Source organism: Python bivittatus, unplaced genomic scaffold (assembly GCF_059951505.1).
Source record: "Python bivittatus isolate LINGU-HERP-01145 unplaced genomic scaffold, Pbiv_v1 ctg000020_np1212, whole genome shotgun sequence".
Taxonomy (NCBI): Eukaryota; Metazoa; Chordata; class Lepidosauria; order Squamata; family Pythonidae; genus Python; species Python bivittatus.
This window is the reverse complement of record NW_028277030.1, coordinates 4529734-4542363: the sequence shown is the minus strand read 5'-3', so window position 1 is coordinate 4542363 and position 12630 is coordinate 4529734. Positions and strand designations below refer to the sequence as shown.

Genomic DNA, 12630 nt, shown 5'->3' with positions numbered 1-12630 from the left:
CATTTTAATGGTATTACACTTAGATTTCAGGTGCTGCTTATTTCTTTCTAAGCGTAACTGAATGTGCAAGTGATGACTGAGAAAGTCCTACATGGCTTGGGTTTACCTTCTTGAACTACTGTAGGATATGCCCGCTCTGTGTGATCATCCCAGGAAGGAATAAATATCACAAAGTGCCTGACCACTCAACCCACTATAGCACAACCAACACAAGCTATGAAAAGGGTAACACTATCATATATCAAAAAATCTCAAAAAAAACCCAAAAGACTATTATAACCATACAGCACCACCATAGCAGACAGGCCAACTAAAGTCCTCCAAAACTTCTTAAGTAAACCAAAAGACCCAGTAGCCCAAGAAGAAAAAACAGGAATCACCTAACAACATACAGTATAAGGACAGTAACAACCACTGTGTAGGACAGACAGGCAGAAGACTAGTAGAGTGCAGCCATGAACACCAGTGAGCAGTCAGAAGACATGATGAAAACTTAATCTTAAACTGCTGGGGAAGCAATGGCAGATTGAGGACAGCTCTGCGTGAACGGAGCTTACAGGCTTGGTGGAAAGAGAAGCTGATGAATGGACTGGCTTCTTGGAACCCCTCTCCAGATCAACAAGAGGATTAGGCTCACTCACAAGTTTGTTCCATACAGAGGCTTGCCCGTGAAGAGATAGCAAAACAGCAATCTCTGCTGGGGTTGAGAGCTCTGGGAGTTAGGGGAAATCTTGCCTAAGCTGTGGTTTGGCACCTTCAAATGGACACTGGGTTCGCCCACTTCCTCTCTTAACTACTTTAGGAAATTACTTATCATCAACCGTTTGAATGTTAAGAACCTTCTAAAGGGCAAATTTCATTACACCAAGAAAGCTTGCATCTATCCTGGATGAAAAAAAGATTAAATAGAAAAAAATTAATTTTGGGGAAACAGCAAAAGAGTGTCTAGAATGTTGATTTTGGAAAGTTAAGGAGTTGAAAGAATATTTCCTGTGGGTTGATTAAAAATTTAAAAAAGTATATATGAAGATTTTGAAATTAACTGTAACAAATCCTCCCATGGGAAAGTTTTGCTGACTGGAGAATAAACATATCAGAGGGGACTTTGAAAGTTGACTAGAAGGAACCAGAGAGAACTAAAGATTACAATTAAAGAAGAGACCTATTAATACAATGGAACAATATTATTTGACTATAGAACAAAGTACTCAGAACTTAGTTTTAAGATTTTCTGCCATTATAGAAATGGATATAACAGAGGTTACAGAAGAGGAATAAAGTTTACAGGACAAAATAGAGACTGAGGCTGATTTGAATCTGGATTTGAAAACAATTTTTTTAAAAAACACCAGACTACAAGAGAGATATGGAAGAAGATGATGTGAAAATGGATTTTAAAATGACAGAGTATAAGAGTGACATGGAAAAAGATGCCACATTGGATCTACAAATGAAAGTGGCTGATGTTTTAATAACTAAGGGGGACATACAAATAATAAATCAGAAGAGTGTCTTGCACAGCTTTTTCATTTTGGACTTACAAAAGGGACCTGTTAAACTACTGAAGCTGTTCCTGAGAGGAGACAAAGACAAAAAGATAAGAAATCAACTTGTGGGACACTACTTGTTGGGATTAAAGATCAAACTTTTTAAAAGTAAACAAAAGTGAACTGATTTGATCAGGGTCAGAATATATATATATATATTGTGGTTTCTGGTAGCTGATAAAGGAATTTCTTTATGACCAGGACCTATGATCCTTTAAAGATTTGTTTATATCTGGGGAGAGATTTCCTTTGCTTTATTTCTTAGAGAAAGTGATAAGTTGGAGCATAAAATGGATTTCATCAAGGTTAAAATATACATATTATATCTGGTAGCTCTTAGTGGACTTTTGCTGAATAGAACTGAATGATGAGTTTTTATAATTTGTCTATTGATAAGAGTTGAGTTATGGGAAGAAGAGATGTTTTTTATCATTGAAATACTAGAGAAGGTGTTAAGTTACAGGAGTTGTTTATACTTGTCTGCACGAAGGGGGGAGTCACTTATATTTCTTCTTTTTTTCTTTTTTTTCTCTCTCAGCACTTTTTCTTTTCCTCACTTGTTATATTTCTCTTAGTCTGTATTACTCTTTTATCTTTGTATTTGTAAACTTTAATAAAATTAATACAAAAAAGAGAAGAAAAGAAAAGAAAAAAGAAAAGAAAAGACCCTCAATCTCATAACACATCAACAGACTCAACCATAGTTTCAACTGGAAAACTGTGAGCATCCTAGACCAAGCTAAATCCAAAGACACTAGGGAATTTCTGGAAGCTTGGCATTCAGACAAATCAGCCATCAATAGACACATAGAAATAAACCATATTTACACACCATTCAAAAGAGACAGCAAAAAAGCTAAGAAGGAAACAAAAAGACCAGAACACATCCTCTACAGCAGCCAACAACCAGATAAGCAGGGATTAACAACAGACAAACAATAAAGCAGGAAACAATATCCTAATCAAGGAACTACCAAGGAGAAAACCATACCCCCATCAACACTGGCAGGACAAGCTACTATATATAAACAGGGAGTAAACCACACACTTACCAGCACTGATGATGTTACCTAGTTGGGCAATGAAATGCCTGAAAGCAAACTAAGCTCAGAGAGCACCAAGGACCCCACAGTTCAACCCTAAGCTACATATATTCTATTAGAATAATAATGTTATTTGTATAAGATTCCCAAGTGGTCCCTTTTTCCAAACCTTTATTTCAAACTTATTTATAATCCTTTGTATTATGAATGATTAATGTGTGGCCCTCCATATGGTTTTATTTGTTTATTTCTTGGATTTATATACCATCTTTCTTTTAAAAGCTCAATGTGGCTTACATTTTACTGCCAGAATAGCAACACTCATAGTGAGTGACTGGCCCAAAGTCTCCCAGTAAGTTTCTATGGCTGAAAGGTGGATTTGAACATGGGCCTTCCTGGTCCTAATCCAGTGCCTTAATCATCAGCTAGCATGACTAATACAAGCGATGGTAGGAGTTCAAGTCTAATGACTGATGGTGGGACCACAAATTGCATATCTCTGGTCTTTGTTTTCTAAACACAGTGTTGACCTATACCATCTTACTTACACATGGTAATAATCATAATTTGTTTAATACTAAACTCAAGTGGTTGAATGCGAACAGGATCAAAACCAAAAAGGACCACTGAGAAGCAATTAGAAGATCAGCATGCTCAAACCAACCTTTAAGCAAAGAATGACATTTAAAAAAAATAGTCATACCCCTTCTGAAACAAACTGAGCACATTTGGTAGGGTCTAGGAGTTGTGCAATTTTGAGGACCCCATGTGTGGACGGGGAAGGGAATATATTCTCTTGCTTGAAGACTTTATAGTATCTTGGAAGAGTACACGGCTGATAGAAACACACCTTTTAGAAAATAAGGATACATTACAACACATGGAACTGGTCTGAGACTGCAGTTACAACTGAAAGTAAGTGTTAGATTATTAACTGGGATTGGGTATGATTATATTATGCTAGTGTTGAGCCAATTACACTGGTCTCTAAACAATTCCTGGGCACTTTCAAAGTGCTTTTTTGTAGGGTGTACAAATTATTTTGCATCTGGAAAGCACACATGTTCAAAACTTTTGTCTGGAGGTTGGAACAAAATGTGGCATTCCGTTCCATACTGTTTCAAATGTTCCTTTGTCCGGCAACTGGCTTGTTCTCTTTAAAACTCTTCTAAGCCATGTCACCATGTCTCCATGACTTGGAGGAAACAGCAGGCACAGGTTCTGTCTCTGCTGCCACTGGTTACAGCGTAACCATATAGTTACACATACAGTTAGATTTGGGAGCATACGTTCAGAGTCTGGGAATTATTTTTGGACGTAAGAAAAAAAGAGTGCTGCCTGTTTGCTGGTGAATTGGTTTATTGTTATGGGGAAATCAGAATTCATGGCTGCAATGTGGTATTCTTGTCTTCATATATTCTCTCTGTGTTGTGTTTTATTTTAAAGCAAATTGCTAAATGTAAAAGTTAAGCATTACCAGTAAGATTATTATTATGTAAAGTCTTCAGGTGGCCAAAAGCAGAACTTTAAGTTAATTCTGAGGCGGATTGCCAAAGGCATAAGCATGCACTGTGTATATGCAGAAGAAAGAACCCCCAGCCAATAGCCAGAGAAATCTATTCTTGATGTGGTACGGTTCATGGACTGCACTGATATCAATCTATTAAGACTGCTTCTTTACTGGCCTCAGTTCTATGGAAGACCAGGCTGCAAACCGCATGCTAACCCGTATTTTCATTATTAACTATGGGATATATTTAAGGTCTTCAGTAACGGGAAAAGGGCTTCTTGGATGTCTAAGATGCAATGCTATCAGATGATGAGCCTAGCAGCATTGCTCAAGTCGTAGAGCATCATCCAATGAGGCAGGCGAGCGCAGTGATTGTTTTTTTGGCACCAGTAAAGAACTTTGATTTTCCTATGCTTTTTGAATATAATTAAGCCCTATTTTATGGTGCTTTTAGGATTTTAAGTTTTTGTATTTAGAATTTATAGTTTTATTATTTTTCTAAACCACGTAGGAATATGACTGCAGGGCAACATAACAATTCCCATAATAAATATTCATAAATACTTAGAACTTGTTCTTAGATGTTTCCAAGAGTACCTATCTAGCTCACTGTTAACTGATCTGATCACTAAGTAATTCAGCTAATATCACACTGACATCAATACTTATTACATTCCTTGCTCTTTCAGTATTACATGGTCGTAGCACTGAAAAGAAAAGAAAAATTAAAGCCATGTTATTAAATAACAGGAACATTTTTTTTCCTATTTTACTTCAAAAATATTTTGTTCTTCAGAATGCAATATCCTATATATTTGGCTTGCAGAATAACCTCCCAAATTTGTCTAAACTGTACAAATTAAGATATTCAAGCCATTTTAAGCATATGAAATATGAATTGACTACGGAAATATGCTAGATGTTTGTTATTTTATCAATTAATATTGATAGTGCTATTTAAATAATAATACTGATCACAGGTATCCATATCATACCACTGAAATATGAATAATATTCTGCTTAGAAGCGCTACAGAATTTATTATTTATTCAGATAGTGAGAAATGAAATCCTTTTGCCAGAGAAATTAAAATCTAGTCCTTGAGGACTTTTAACTAGAGTGTCAATTGTTATTTCCTCTAATTTGTACAGAGGGTTAAAAATTGTTTCTTCCTATTCTATTGATATTATGAATATATATTAATTAATGTTTAAGAAAATGTTATTTGCCAGAAAAATATGTCAGGAACCTTTTTTCTAGATGTTTTCATTTTATTTAAGGAGATTTTTTAAATGTGATCTTTGAGGAATGACAGGTATCTGTAGTTATTCATTTCTTCAAATACTTTATTATAATAAAATGAAGTAAAAGTATTGTAACTATCATGATATAGTTGTCTTTCTGTATGCAAATCCAGAAAGCATTCACAAAACACTGTCCTGACTTCAAATACAAAGAGCGATCCTAGAGCCATCCTAATGGGTTAGAGTCTCTTGCAGTGCATAATTTTTTGCTCTTCTTGGTTTTTTTCCCCCTTTCTTTTTTCTGGTCAGCTGGAGAAATAAATGTAGATCAACTTTGACATCACTTTTTGGAGCTTCTTAAGATCACTTTGTCCTCATTTTCAAAAGAGGTAGCCATCAAGACTGGGAAGAAGATGAAAGGGTATCAAATGTGTTCATCTGAGGTCAAAGTCCCACCCCCGGTCTCAAATAGGGAAATCGAAGGAATCCTATGATCCTTTATAATAGGAATACAACTTTCCTAATAATCAAAGTACACACAGTAAAATCAATAGCACTTAGGTTATTCATGATCTAAATTTCAATGGATCTACTCCAAGCTTGTATAATTAAGTCTTAGGAACTTGCCGGGCTCCCAAAAAATGATTGCCTTTAACCTTCATTGCTGGAGGAAGATTATCGTGGAACGGATGGAATTTGAAGTTGAAAAGTATCAGGAGGGCCAGAGATTTCCCAATTCATGGTTGTGCAATTTTTATTGTCCCCACATATTTGTGGTTTTGTAAGAAAAGAAGAAAAGGAGAGAAGAGGATGCTTATACACAACTTCCCCAAAATATTAATAATACCCTGGTGGTGGTTGGTTGATTGGTTGGTTAGTTGGCTTTTTTGGCAGTTAAGCTGTATATGAAATAGCTGCATATGACAAACAGAACTTTTAAACATTCTAAGCCACAACCTAAATGCCAAAATTACACTGATGTCTGGGAAATTATAGTTTAGTAGAAAATTATGACCCAGACGTTTCTCTTTTATAAGTCTATCAGATAGTTTTCCAAATCTGAAGTATCAGCTACTTCATTAATACCATCTTACAGTAGAAACTAAACTATTCTGCAGTAAACAACATCGTGTGACAAAATCTCTGCAGAAATATTTTAGGAAAAAATATATATTTTTTCATTTCAGAGATTCATCTTCCTTTCACTGAAGAAATCCTCTGCTAACCTTTTCAAAAGAAGGATAGAATCTTAAGTAAATGTTTCAAAACATCAATGCTTCCCATTTTTACATTTTAAAGTTCCACTGAAGGCTATGACCAAAAAAAAATAATATATCACTTGTGTGCTAGTTTCCACAGTCCTGTAGATATTCAGTTTTCAAGTTCCATTTAATGATTGGCCAGCTCTCCCCAAATTGGATTGGCTTGGAAATGAATTGAGCTATTTTTATTAAAACAGGAAACAGCAATTCCAAATTTGCCCCAAGACTTGCCTCCATTACTCCAAAGCTATTGTTTGTAGCTGAGGATTTTGGAGACTTGAAAAGTAATCAATGACAGACCCACAGTTTAGGAGAATTCCCGTGGGAGCTTTTGCTGGCTAGCCAAGGTTTCAAAGGCAGCCAAGCCTTACAGATTCCCTGAGTGTTTTCATCAGCTTTGCAAGGTTTCTTCTGGCTGGGTGAAGCTAAGGACCACGCAACCTGGCACACTTCCCAATCCCTGGCTGCCTACGAAAGCTTTTTGCAGTCAAGAAACTCCTCACTGGACGGCTATCCTTCCAGGGGATATCCCTTGGGGGATTCGGAGCTGTGTATGTTGTGGGAAGGAGCAGGCACTACATCCCAAGTTGGACTCAAGTTGAATCAGGAAAAAAAAATCATATAAATTTTATATCTTCTTCGAGGTGGTCCAGATCAGAATTCTTTTTCAAAGATTGAGATTAACACACAAATTTAAGAGAAGCAAAATCTGCATTCTAAGCAAAGGCAACTGAAGCAATGCCATCCTAGAATGCATTTTTTAAAAAGAAATGAAAAACTATTACAACAAAAATTTCCAGTTTGTAAACTGGAATTCTCGATAGGGCTCTTACTAATACTCATTCTTGGTAATAGCTAACTACAGATTATTTAGTAGTATAATCAGTGCTGTAGTACAATGACATGAATGAATTTGAAAAGTGCACTCAGAAAAATAAAATCTGTTTACCCTATTCTTATATTAAGTAAAATGCAGGAAATATCAACAGTAGTGATTCAAAGCTGTTTGTTAACTACAGATCAATTCTAATTTATGCATATATATTTGGCAAAAACAATAACTGCCACAGTTTTATCAGCCATGTACTTTTATGAATGTTTTTGCATATACTAACTACAACAGAAGGAAACACATAATCATAGTCATTTTATACCATAGATAATTTTTCACAGAATTTTTAATTCTTCAGTATGGAGTGGATTATAGGATGTATAATTCTTGCATGCTGTTTCTAATTCAGAAAGAACAACAGGCTAGGATGTGGAGCAGTTCTAACCAAAGCCTCATCCAGACCCAAAGATTATGGACGCCACTGTAATTGAGTAACATTTACAACCAGATAGTTGTAGAGGGTGTTTTTTGTTTGTTTGTTTTGTTTTGTTTAAAATAATACCTCTTCTACATCGGTTCCAACTAAAACATTAATGTTCTTAAAGCTTTTTACCAAGATGCCTAAAGCTGAATCTTAAGATTACAGTTTCTTGTTTTAATTTACAGACTTTCCTTTTATAAAAAGGATACTGCTCAAATTTTAAATATATAGCTATTTTCACATTTAAGAAAATCATAAATGTTTCTCTCTTTTCAAAGCGCTGTAACATTGTGCATAGCTAATTATATTGTGCCATCAGACCTTGTCTTTTGAAAATTCTGGCATTTCATAGTGGAAAACTAATTATATATCCCATCACAATGGTATATACAATTAACCATATAAGAAATGTCAGTTAGTTATGGTATAGCCTTGCACTTCTTCCAGCACTTCTTCTTGAAGTCCAAAAACCTCAGTAGTTGAAATAGGCAGCTTAATTTGAAAGCATATGCCTCTCATGCTGTTAAAATTAATCCAGTGATATTCACTTCTAGCTTCAGTGTAAGAAGCACAACGGTAAGGACAGATGTGTACTGTCAGTTGACCACTGGTCTGCTGATGCAATGTTTGCTAAATACAATCCAACAATTGTGAACTTGACCAGCAATAGTAAGTGCAAATAGGAACTTCAGCAATATTATACTGTCATTCCCTCAATAAGGATGATACCCTCACTATGATCCTTTTCTGCAGTCTAAAATATTGTTGCAGGAATCAGCTACCTATTATAGAAAAAAAATGTATATTGCATATATCAACCCTTAGATAAAAGAAAGTGTGCAGCTAAAATAATTGACTAAGGATGCTGCTTAAATCAAAACTAATAGCAGCCAATTTTAACTACCAAAATGATGGTCCATTCTTTTAAAATGTTTTGGCAACAAAAATATGCAATACTGCTTCTTAAGTGCCTTAAAATTCTACAGTTAGGCAATAACTTTCTCATAACAGCAAAATAGCTTGCTAATCAAAATGTCTTTCATAAATGCTTTGTTGAAATCAAGATATATCTATGACACTTTTAAGATCTATTAAGAGAGTCTGCTGATAAAGAAAATCTGACAAGATTTGTTTTAGGCAACTTCATGTTGATTTCTGGCAATTGATCCATTGCTCTCAAAACAATTACCACTCCAGCAAATGGTGATAATGAAAGATGCAGGGATACATTTTGGGTAAAATTATGCCGAATGAATACGATTCACTGGAAAAGGCTATTCTGTTAGGTGGCATCAATAATTTGATTTGATTCCCTGTGATGAAAGAATAAGAGAGCCAGTGAAGAATACAAGGATGATGAGAAGTTCTGACAGATCTTTTTTTGGATAGTGTCAAAAGTGGATCCGGGGGCCGGGGGGAAGAAAAGGAAAAAAGTGAAACAAACTGAAGTGAAAGTAAAATTACAACTGGAAGAGCGAGCACAAATACTGTATGAAGAAGTATCTGAAGACAGATTCATCCCTCAAGAGAATGACTGAAAAGTGGATTTAAAGAAATATGATATGGAAGCTATTTGGAACACAGTGAAAAGAATTATATTACAGATTGCAACAGAACAGTGCATAATATAATTTTCCATTAGTTATGCTAATAGAAAGCATAAAAAAAGATACTTGGTGTAATGCTGAAGTGAAAATTGCTGTGGATGAGAAAAAGAATGTATATAAGAAAATGACTCCTGAAAGAATGAGAAAAGATATTATATAAAGTATACAGGGAGAAAGAGAAAGTTGCAGAGTCTCTAAAAGTATAAGTGGGATTAAGAATACAAGTGATATTATTTGAGATTAAACTGAAGGAATGTTCTAAGAAGTATTTTAGATATTCATATGGGAATGACTGTGATATGATAAAGAACAGCTGAAATTAGTATACAAGAAAAAGCTTAGGAAAAGAAAGCTATAAATTATGTGAGAATGTTGAAAAATGGTGGGGCTACAGGTATAGATTGTATGACTGGAGAAATGCTAAAAAATGGATTCAGTTTGCTAATGGAGTGGTTTGCAACTTGTTTAAGATACATCTGTGTCCAATGACTGGAAAAATGCTTCATTATATGAAGGGAAAGTAACAAGAGTAAATGCAAAACTACTAGGGTATAGTTTATTAAACAGTTTGGGAAAATGTTTGCCAGAAACCTGATTGAAAGGATACAATCCTATCAATGATCATAGGATTACAATGATAAAAGAAGTGGGAAATTCAGTGCAGCTTTATGCTGCTGGGGGGACAGATTTTTTGCTAGTTTAGCATGTCATTGAGAAATGTATGAAAAAGAGAAAGATAATTTATGGTACATTTCCTGATGCAGAGAAAACGTATGATCAAGCAAATTGTCTTGAATTATGGAAACATGGCCGTATATGGAGTTGAAGCTTGGTTACTGAATACTCTTACTCTTTGGAGTAAGAGCAATAAATTGTGAAAATAATCATGCATGAGATTAAATGGAATGTTCAACATAGTTCAAAAATGAACAGGGATTTGTGCAATTTCCCTTAGTTTTTTAAATGCATTTATAGATAAAAGCATACAGAATGCTTGTACACATTCATGCAGATGATGTGGGGTTGTTGGTTGAGAATCCAAATGGTTTGCTGCAAATATTAGGTAGATTGTAGAATGCAGTGAATAATATGGTTCTGAAAATTTATGTACAGAAAACCAAGGCATTTCTGTTGTCAAGGAAAAATATTTGCTGTAAGCAAATACCAAACAGGAGTATTTTTTTAAAAAAAATGAGCAAGCATAGATTACATAGAAGTGATGAAAAATTAGAGCAAGTAGATTAATTTGTGTGGCTTGATAGTAAAATTACTAAAGTTGGGAGAATAAAGGAAGTAATTCTAAGATGAGCAAATGTTGATAGAAAGATAGTCTGGCCTATTGTGAAGAATGAACATTTGCTGAAAGAAATAAAAATGGCTGTGTATAAGAGCATACTTCTGCACAATGTATGAAAGTTAGGTAAGCCACCAGCAACGTAATAAGTTGAATGTAGTGTAGATGGGTTATTTAAGAAATGTGTGGTGAAATAAGAAAATATAAGTTCAAGAATGAATAATTAACAAGACTTAAGACACTTTAAGTCTCAGCCTTAAGAAAGAATGAATGAAAATTGAATCACAAAACAAATATATACAGGGAGGTTAAGAGGAAGTAGAAAACAAAGTCATGGTTGGATGAAGTTGATAAGATACTGAAAAAAGAAAGGTATGAAGTTTAAACAGAACCAATGTATGTTACTACACGTACTTTGAAATAGTACCTTTCAATATAGTAGTGATAACCTATACTGATTTTTTGGTATATATTGTCATCATGGCCAGTGTGAAACATCTTAACAGGGGAGTCAAATGTTCCTCAGTATCTACCAGCCCACATTGTTTAAATGTACATAAAACTATTATGATCCATAGAATCTGGATTGTAAAACACACACACACACAAACACACAGAACTAGAGATAAGGGTGAAATAGTAGTTTACTTATTCAATATATTAAAAAACTTCTAAAACTGGAAAATGAGTGCAAAAGCTGGAAGTGAAGCTTCACAAATGTTTTTATTTGAAAAATATCAGAACTTTACTTAATACTTTCCTGATTTAAAAATTACTCTGTCAGTACATTCAAGGAAAGTGAATACAGCATTACAAAGTCTAAAGTCTTCAGAATCCTGCAAACTAAACTAAATGCTAAAAAATAACAATAAACTATACAATTAGAGCAATTAACTTCAGAAAAAATATTTCAAAAAATAAAGCTATATAGGAGTCAATGCGTGGTTCACAAAGCATCAAGCTAGTGACCACCCATATATAGAAATATTTAGAATATACTTTCTAAAACAATTTCAAAGCCATCTTTTTGACCACATATGTGGCAAGAGAAAGATAAATATTAACTTTTTATAAAAGTATTTAAATGTCTCATATTCAGATTCAGATATACTGTACTGAAAAATTAATAGAATTATTAGAACAATTCTTAAAAGTTAATAATCAAATATTAAGCATGAATGTCCAGTTAGATAATTACCAAACTATCAAGTATAAAAGGTAAAAAAAGATCCAGCATAACATTGTTTTCATACTCAAAATTACAGTTTCTTCAATTATTTGTTAATTATTTGGAATGTTATTCGTATTACCAATATTATTATCACCCAGAAGGCAATAACATGATCTTATTTCAGTGCAAGTGACTATTGCTTCTCCTAGGGTGAGGCAAAATGCAACCTAAAGTCTTCAAAAAATTCACATTTGTGTTAACATGTAAAACACAAGATGATGTCATTGACAAAAACATAGCTCCGTAAATGATATTTAAGTTTCCTTAAAACTTAAGTTTTAGTAGCAATGGGAAATGACCTACTGTCAGCCCTTCAGAGTAGACCAGACTAGGAAACCAAAGTCATGCATGCCAATACTACTCTTATTATAAAGCTATAGTAACTGAATCTTGCAAGACTGAATGTTCTTCCCCCTTCCCTGCCTTCATCTTCATAAGAACTAGGGAGGGAGGTCTTATCTGAGACTTTTTCTCGGGTTACAGTTCTACCCTGAACTCAGACTTCTTTTATCTGTCATGGTAACAGCTCTTCCTCCTGTCCCTCAAGGTCATTCTTTCTGTCCATTACACCTACTGATA

The 12630-nt window shown here is 34.4% G+C and overlaps 1 protein-coding gene across 5 annotated transcripts in view; it reads right to left on the bottom strand.

Moving 5' to 3' along the window:
- SUPT3H (SPT3 homolog, SAGA and STAGA complex component) overlaps positions 1 to 12630 on the bottom strand; it is a 271532-nt gene that overhangs the window by 168422 nt on the left and 90480 nt on the right. The gene's annotated exons all lie outside the window — the stretch shown is intronic.